Source organism: Pezoporus flaviventris, unplaced genomic scaffold, assembly GCF_033815535.1.
Source record: "Pezoporus flaviventris isolate CSIRO_AGI_PZ_B2104156 unplaced genomic scaffold, CSIRO_AGI_Pfla_v1 ptg000078l, whole genome shotgun sequence".
In the NCBI taxonomy this organism is placed as follows: Eukaryota; Metazoa; Chordata; class Aves; order Psittaciformes; family Psittacidae; genus Pezoporus; species Pezoporus flaviventris.
Window position 1 is genome coordinate 17484087 of NW_026892626.1, and position 8557 is coordinate 17492643.

At 45.2% G+C, this 8557-nt stretch overlaps 1 long non-coding RNA gene across 2 annotated transcripts in view; it reads right to left on the reverse strand.

Annotated features, from left to right (window-relative positions):
• Positions 1-7542, reverse strand: part of LOC133279512 (uncharacterized) — a 50396-nt gene extending 42854 nt beyond the window's left edge. For both annotated transcript variants that reach the window (XR_009746913.1, XR_009746912.1), the window contains exons 1-2: positions 7421-7542; positions 173-239 (exon numbers count right to left, since the gene is read on the reverse strand). This is a non-coding gene — a long non-coding RNA (uncharacterized LOC133279512). The remainder of the gene's footprint in view (positions 1-172; positions 240-7420) is intronic.
• Positions 7543-8557: the final 1015 nt, after the last annotated feature.

Sequence of the window (8557 nt, forward strand, 5' to 3'; positions counted from 1 at the left end):
CAACGCTGCCCGCAAGGACACCCACAACCAGGCAAAGTAAGCTCCAGAAAGGCTTTACAGACACATCTGGTGGTGGTGGATTATTCAAGCACTCCTCAGTTTTAGGCTGTGATTTTATGAAATGCTTCAGAGCATAAGATTCAGAGACACTTGCTGGGTTTTGGGCACCTACCTTTGACTCTCAGATCACTGCCCGTGCATCTACAGCATGTTGTCTATCCCCTTTGGAGTCCTTCAGTCTGGAAGAGGCAAAAGAAGCACCAAGTCAGACTCCAAACAATACTTTAGGACCTGTTTTCAGGGTGTTTCTGTATCTTCTGGACCCCAGCTAGAGATGTGACAAATAAAATAAGGCTCGGTAAATCAGAGAATCCCAGACTGGTTTGGGTTGGAAAGGCCCTTAAAGCTCAGCCAGTTCCAACCCCCTGCCATGGGCAGGGACACCTTCCACTGGAGCAGGCTGCCCCAAGCCACATCCAACCTGGCCTTGAACAGGTATTTGAAAATGAACAGAATAATCAGAGCCTGCTTTGGGCATTTTGTGAAAGATGAAAGCAATTTTGCTGTCTGTGGCCCAAAATTGTGTGTGCCTTTTGGGTGACCATGGCTGCGTATTAAACCAGGTGAATTTGAATGCAAATTTGATGGCAGGAGTAGGGAGACAAGGAAGCTCAGGGATGTTAGTTTAAGACAAAATGTGCTTTAATTGAATGTTCTCCACTTTGTTGGCTCTTCGCTTAACCAGTTCAGGACATAAAAGCAGTGCTTGCCACCTCAGTGTGTCATGGAGCAAAGCTAGGTATCAGGTAAGCAAGAATAGCCATAATGGAGAACTTTTCTCCATGTATTTTTGACCCTCAATCCACTCCAGTGAATTTGAATCCTTCCTTGCCAAGAAGCAAATTCCAGGGATGCTTTTCTACCACAATCGCACCAAAATCTCTGAGCCATTAAAAGCCAGCACTCAAAGGAACAAGGTGTCACTGGTTTGGACATCAGGTAGAAATCTATATGGATTCCTTTCATTTGGGTAATACATCCCTCTTCTTCTGAAAAATATGCCTCTAGTTCATGGTGAGAAAATCTCTTTCTCGCTTTCACTTATGGAGCCCTGGAGATATCTCCACCAATTACAACGTTATTAGCTCTTTTAAAGGACAAAAACAAAATGGGCAATTGAAGTTTGATTGCATTGCAGAATGGTCTTTTTTCCTCTGTTTATTTTTGTCAGCTCTGTCGAGGTAATACATTCCAGGAAATGAGACAGTGATGCTATCTGGGGACAAGTTTAGCTTAGATAGGTCTGCACAACCTTTTGGTCTCAGCTCTGTGGATACCCTCTGGAGTTTCATACTCTGCCCTGCCGTGTTTGAGACTTGCTGCCTACCAAGGCTTGCCTTTGCTTTCATCTCTGCCAAATTCAGTACAAAGCTGTCTGAGAAAATGCCGTTTTGCAAGGCTTGCTCGTATACCAGAGTGGAAACAAGGTCTGGGATCAGTTCTAAACTCTTTGTATTATGTTGGGTAAACTGTTTCAGAGCCCCTCTCAGCACTGTGGCTGTCACCCTGAGGTCTCCTCTGCACCCACTAATCCCAACCAGCCCAACGAAAGAGTGTTGCATCCCCCTGTGCTGCTTTTACAGTGGGCTCTACGCTTTTCCATACACTGGAGGGATGCTGAGTGCAGCAAGGCTCATGCAAACAACCAGGCATTAAAGGTAGGACTGGCACGATTCATCCCTTACAGATACGGATGCTAATCCAGCATGCAGCATTTTCTACTGATTCCTGAAAAGCATTCCCATAACCATTCCTTGATGTCTGTGTGGCACAAGTAACTGTTCAATTAAATCACAATTAAATGGTTGTTTGATACCCTTCTTAGAACAAAGCTACTTGGCAGGGAAAGGTGAAGAATGGGTAAAATAGTCTATTAATGAATTGCATTACATTTCATCCTCCAGCACTGTAACCTCCCCCTTATAATTACAGGAACTCCGAGCTAGAGGTTTCGTGGGATGAATGGGATGAGAAGTAGAGAGTATAATGCTGCTGAAGAAGCAGTAAGTTAGTTATGGTGGTAACAGGAGAAGAGCTGAGTAGGACTGATGCCCAGGATGGCACAGTGTCACTGAAATGCCGCTGTCAGCACAAGTGCAGAGTCCTGCCTGCACGCAGCTGTGGCCACCAGATGCTACGTAAGCTGATTTGCTGTGTAATTTTATGGATGGGCTTTAAAATATGGCTGCTGGGCAGCGATAAGCCTACAACTTTATCTGCAAAAGAGAGCTGTTATTTATCAAGATTGATTGGATTATAAAGTCAGGCCCCTTAATTAAAGAGTCCTGTAATCCAAAAGGAAAATAATACAAGTTGATGCCCAGCACATGGAGTGGCTCTTTCTTAAAGCACCTGGGCTCTGTCTGCTACCACAAGTTCAAGCACACTGTCAACAGCTTCTGTCCAACTCCGTATCCTGACTGTTTTTTTAATAAACTCTATGCTATTGAATTCACCAGCTCACGTTTGTGCATGCTCAGCAGATGGCTTTATGAAGAGGTGATAGCAGTTTTCCAAGCATCCCGCTGGAAGTCACCCTAAAAGGTGGTTTTCCCCCCTCCAAATGCTCAACATTCAGTGGGAGTGGTGTCTGTTCATGTCCCAACAATGGCTTGTCTCAAGGGTTCAACCTGAAAGTGCAAAATCGACTGGTGCCTGTGGGGAGTGCTCCAGCCCAGTGCAGAGCTGGTGCAGAGCTGTCTGGAGCAGCTCTGTCCCACCACAGGCAAATTCCACAGGGGGAGAACAGCAAATCCCTGACCCACTCTGAGCCTCACATTGGGATTTGAAAGCTGGACTACTGATGTTCACAGCAAAGCAAACCATTGCCTTGCTTTTAAGATGAGGAATATAATATGGTTTTTAATACCTCTTTTTTGAGCAGCTGGAATATTTTAGCCAGTTTCATTCCTTTTCTTTTTTTTTTTCCCCTTTTAATTTAAATGTTACAGAGGAAATTTCAAGCTGATTAGTTAAAGTCTGGTAAAGTAATAAAGTGACTGGGAATAGTATATGAAAGCAGAATTCCCAGATCAGTAGCAGTTACGGCTGCTGAAGCACTCAGAGGTCCCAGGACAGGCAGGAGCTTCGCAGTGCCCTTGGCTGAGCTGGCAGGAAAAGGTCAGGGACTTCTCTGTGGAGGTGAGAAGCAATTCAGGCTGAGGTCACTGGAAGAAGCTTTTGATTCCCCTGAGCACTGAGCAATGCAAAAAAGCCCAGCAGTAAGTGCTCAAAGTCCAGCTCAACCTGGTGGAACAAATAAAGCCCCAAACCTCTTCTGCAAGATGAAGGTACAGTGCAGCCACTGCCTTTGTCAGGATGAGATCCTTCCTTCTCCTCCCTGTTTCCCCTCCCCAGCCCTAAGATGTGTTTGCTTTTCCTTCACTTTGTTTGTAGGTCCAGGCTCTGGCAGGGAGCGTGCTACCTTCCAGATGCCAAAATGGATTATTGGATTAACTCCTCCATCAGCTGTTTGGCCTCGCAGAAGCTGGAGGTCAGGGAAGTTATTAATTCACAGCCTTCTCCATTTGCTCATTGCAAAGGGATGGAGCTATTGACTTTGCAGATTCAGTGGGATCTTATAGACATATTACAGAGTGCAGTTCTGTAGGCAATAAATCAGTATACATCTTTTGATGTCTCTTGTTACTAAATGAAAAAGAAGCATCTGCCACATTATAGATGTGTTCACGTGCCAAGGGGAAAAATGGAGTGTGTGAGAGATGCTCCAGCCTCTCCAGCAGTAGAGTGTCAGCTTTAAGACTCATGCCTGCAGGGCAGCTGATGATGGTATTGCCAGCAACGGAGGTAAGCTCATGGCTGTGTGTGACACCCTGGGAGGCAGTGCTCCCACCCAGGGGCCTGTAGGGAGGTGGGTAGCAGTCACAGAATCACAGAACGGTTTGGGTTGGAAGAGACCTTAAAGCTCATCCAGTTCCAACCTTCTGCCACAGGCAGGGACACATTCCACCAGACCAGGTTGCTCCAAGCTCTGTCCAACCTGGCCTCAAACACTTCCCAGTGCCTGCCTGGGTGCTGGCTGCACTCTTGGCCCTGGCAGCCATTCCTTGCTTCCTCCCGTGCAAGGATGACAAGCCAAAAGGGAGGTGGAGAGCCCATGACCATGACAAACATGTCAACGAAACACTGGGCAGGTGGGAAGCCAGCTGGCCAGGCAGGGCACAAAGCAGGAAAGGTTTTAATTACCAGTGATGGTGCTAAGGCAATCCTTGGTAGCAAAATGGGTTTCCTAAGCCTCTGCAACCTGCAGCATGGCCATGCAGCACAGCAGCTACCTTCAGCCTTTGTGTGCTCCCAGGCCTCTGAAATGGCCCACGAGCATATGCATGTCCCAAGCTGCAGCTGAGCTGCCTCACTCAGCTCTGCAAGGAGATGTGGCCGAGCAGCAGAGATGGTTACTGCCAGCAGGGCAAAGGGCCAGCATTTCTCTGTGAAGATTATACGCCTCAGAAACCATGCACAGAGGAAGTCTTTGCTGGTACATCATCACAACAAAGGGAACATGCATGCAGTGTTGTTTTCTTCCACATCCAGATGAACTGGTGCCTGGCCATCACCAGCTCTTGCTGGCCAACACCAGCTTTTAGCTTGCTCCAGCACCGTGAGCTGTGCCAGATCCAACCCTGGTTTAAGGAGTTGTCTGGAGCTTTCAAGTTGCTGGGACGGACAGTATCCCCTGGAGACAACAGAAGGAGTTTCTGTGCATCTGGAATTTGGCTTTAACTTTATTCTTCAAGGAAGATGGATTTTACTGCTGTATAATCCAGAGCATAAGAGCTGATCTAGTCTTATAAGCTTATGAATAGAGAAGCCTCACCTATGGCAACTTCTGGCCTCTAAAGGGCAAACCACTCAGCAGATAAAAGTCCACATACCTCTGGATGAAGTCAGTGGTTTTCTGATTTCTACTTATGCTATGGAGAATAGTGATAGGATGGAAATTTAGTGCCTTGGAGATGTGAGTGCCCTAAAGAGATGGCAGGAGGGTTGGCTCAGCTAGGACAGGGTCCAGAGCATGAGCACTCACCAGCTAGCAGAGGGAGCTGAGCCTGCACAGGAAAGCCAGACCCTTTGCAAGAGCAGGGTTTAACTGCAGCATTTTCTGTTTCCATTGTATCTGACCTTTCTGACTGAGAAGTGTTCTGATTTCAGTAAATTAATGTCTATACTGGCTGCTCATCTGCTCTTGAAATGCATATTCCTATTAGTAAGATACACCATCCTATGCTTAGTTAACAATAAAAGTAGGGACTATTGACATGTTTCTCTGTCCTCAGACTAGACAGATTGTTAAATATCATTATATTTCTAATATTACTATGTGGCAACATGAATCAAGTGGCTATGAATAGATTAAGATGGAAATCAGAAGTGTAATTCTAACCACCAGAGGCATGAGGTTCAGGAACAGCCTTTTAATGTGATTAATGAAGCGAAAATCTAACTAGTTTGAAGATGGAAGTTTGATAAATATAAAAGAGTTCTGTGACATCCTTGCATATGGAGTGTCATGGGAATGTCATTTTGAGCTGGTGCTGCTTTGTAATCAATAAAAATAGAATCTGTCTAATATGTTCAAGAAACCACTTGTTACAGCTTTTTGTAAGGGAACTGTGTACAAGAGCATGAGGAACATCAGGAGCAACAGAGAGGAGCAGTGCTTAGTCTAGCCATGAGCTCTGGCAAAGCAAACGGTTTGGGGCATGAAGCAAATAGGTTTGGAGCAACTGGTGGTCTCCTGGGAGGAAGGTAATAACTGATGTACCTAACGTGGGTTTTTGTCCTGCTGTGCTTCTTCCCGAGCCACCTAAAACTTATGAGAATTAGTGCTTTAGGGTCTGGCTGAGTATGGACAAAGTCTGGATACCATGAGCTCACTTTGGCACTCTTTGAAAATCTATTAGTAATCCTCAGGCAACAGATTTTGGCCAGAGAGCTAATCCCTAATGAGGATTTAAGGTTGCAAACTGAGTTGGTATATCCCTATGTGATGGTTCCCCTCTCGGTCTTATTTATCAGCACAGAGCTTTTGCTAAAGAGAGATACTGAGGTGTAGAAGGATGTAATAACATTTTGGGTTTGTTATAAATGTTTTTAAAGCTTTACTTTGCCTGTGAACATCCACAGGCTATGGACTGATGATAGTGAGGAGCACAGGATGTGAAAATGCCTGTGTCTCCTGGATAACTCCACACCTCACCAACCATGGAGGGTGCTGCAAGAAAAACAGCCTCTCCTTCTGGAGCTGGTGCCAGTGCCAGTGCCAAGAGGATAAAATAACAGCTCCCTAGCAATGAAGCTAAGAATTGAGAGAACCCATTTAACCCCTTCTGTGCATAAAGGCAGAACCACAAGGAGATGAGACAGGAGACAGGAGCTTCAGGGCCTCTGAAGAGATGCTGGCAGAGCAAAAGGGGAAGAAAAAGTGCAGCAGGTAGGATGTGGTTCATGGTTTGAGACATGGAGCTGAGCATCCAGTAAAAAAGAGCCTAAAGAGTTAAAAACCTCTCTTCTTTCTCTCATATACCTGATAAATAAAATAAAATTTCCATCTCAGAGATGATCCAAGACCATTTTCCAATAAGAAACAAACCTAGGGCTTAGAAAATGCACACACACAAAGTAGATGAAACTTAAAAGCATTTTCCCAGCATAGTAGTTATAAAAAAAGAGGTGACCTTTAAAGAAAGGCAGTGAGAGTTCATTTGCTGTAAAAAATAAGTTTAAAAAAATCAGCTGGGTTAAGCCAAAAAGCCCTCCCTCCCAGACACTCTCCTGCCATAGGTTAGCGCTCTTTTTAATAGGTGCTTCAGCATCAGGATTTAAAAATTCATTTTCTTTTAGTGTTGGAATAAATGGAAGTCAAGGATTGAAACATCTTCTCCTTCCCCATCCTCCTCTCTTGATGGCGCACAGCCAGAGGCAGTGGCTGCTCTCTATCTTTTCCCTGCACATCACTTTACCCAGGAATTTAAGCCCTTATTGGCATCCAGGTGGTTAAAAGGGAAGAGATGGAACATCTCCCTCTCTCCACTCTCCCAAAGGTCACATCCAGAGGTGAGAAAAAGTGCACTAATTCTGTCTAAGACTTCTTTGAACTGGAAAGAAATGCCAACCTAGAACTTTGCTCCACACATGGCAGTGCCCTAAGCAGACATTGGAGCATTGCAGGAAGATGTCTTCCTCCTGGGCAAGTTCTATGATGCCCACAGTGAACCTTCTGCTCACTCCCTTCAGGAGATATACTCTTGGTGCCCGCACACATCAGCCATTTCTGTGTTTCACAATCCTTCAAACAGTAGGATAAAGAACACGTACAACACAGACATTTGGCACAGACCTGTCAGATGCTTGTAGCTGTGATGGTCTCTGTGTCCTCCTCTGAGATGGTGCTCCTGCAGCAGCAGTTCTGGGGTGAGCATTGCATTCTCCTCAGGACCAGGCCAAAAATGTTTATTTCCTATGGGAAAATATAACCATCATGGAGCAATACTGCTGTAAAATGACTGCTTTCAAAGTCTCCGAGGTAGTGGCCAGTCTGTCTGCCTCTTTCCTGATCTAAAAAGGATGTATAAAAGGACAACAGCTAAATTAAAATGCCAAACTGAACAGTTAAGCTATTATCTTTACAAATAATACACAGGGTGTCCTTGCCTTTTAAAGAACAGGCAAGGGTGATACAGTTTGAGGTTCCTCACATGAAGCATCAGCTTCTGGTGGCATGTCAAGGGCTGATGGTCTCATCATTAAATAACTGAGTCATGGAAAATAAAATGCAAGCTCCAAGTGAAGGACTGAGCTAGGATTAAAGCTCCTGTGCAATACCTGATGGCATCCCTGTAGGTAAGACTGGCAAAGCAGAGTAAATACGGAATAATCCTGGTGTGGTCCAAAGAACTGGACCACACAGCAGGGAAAACCCAGCAGGAGATGAGGAAGGTGTCATCCACAACACAGCTGTGAACACAGCTCCTGCTCCCATGTGGACCCCAGCACACCTACGCAGAGAGAGCAGACACTCGCTGCGGGTGCTGACTGACACTGCAGCCTGAAGAGTCTTTACATATGATCATCCTTGATGCCTCTTATGAGTTTTATTAATTTTAAAAGCTTTCTGATCTCTTCCAGTTAAGCTTTAATTACTGTTCTTCATTTGCAGCCCCTAGAAAGATCAAAGCCAGTTTAGAGGAAGAGGCTTTTTATTCCTTACCAACCCTGCCCCCTGTCTTCACTGGGGATTATATTCCTTCCCTCTGCACATCCATGAGATCATTAAGTATAAAGCAGCAGTCAGACAGCAACATCTATACAACAGTACTCCCATCGCCTGTGGCAGGATGCCAGACAGTAAATACAACTTTAAGGCTGTGCAGTTGGTCTTTTGAGCTTTTACAGTTTCTAGCTGGAGGGGAAAAAAGGAAGAAAAGAGACCAGCTGGTGCAGTTACTCTTGCTTTCAATTGCCAGTTATGCAACAG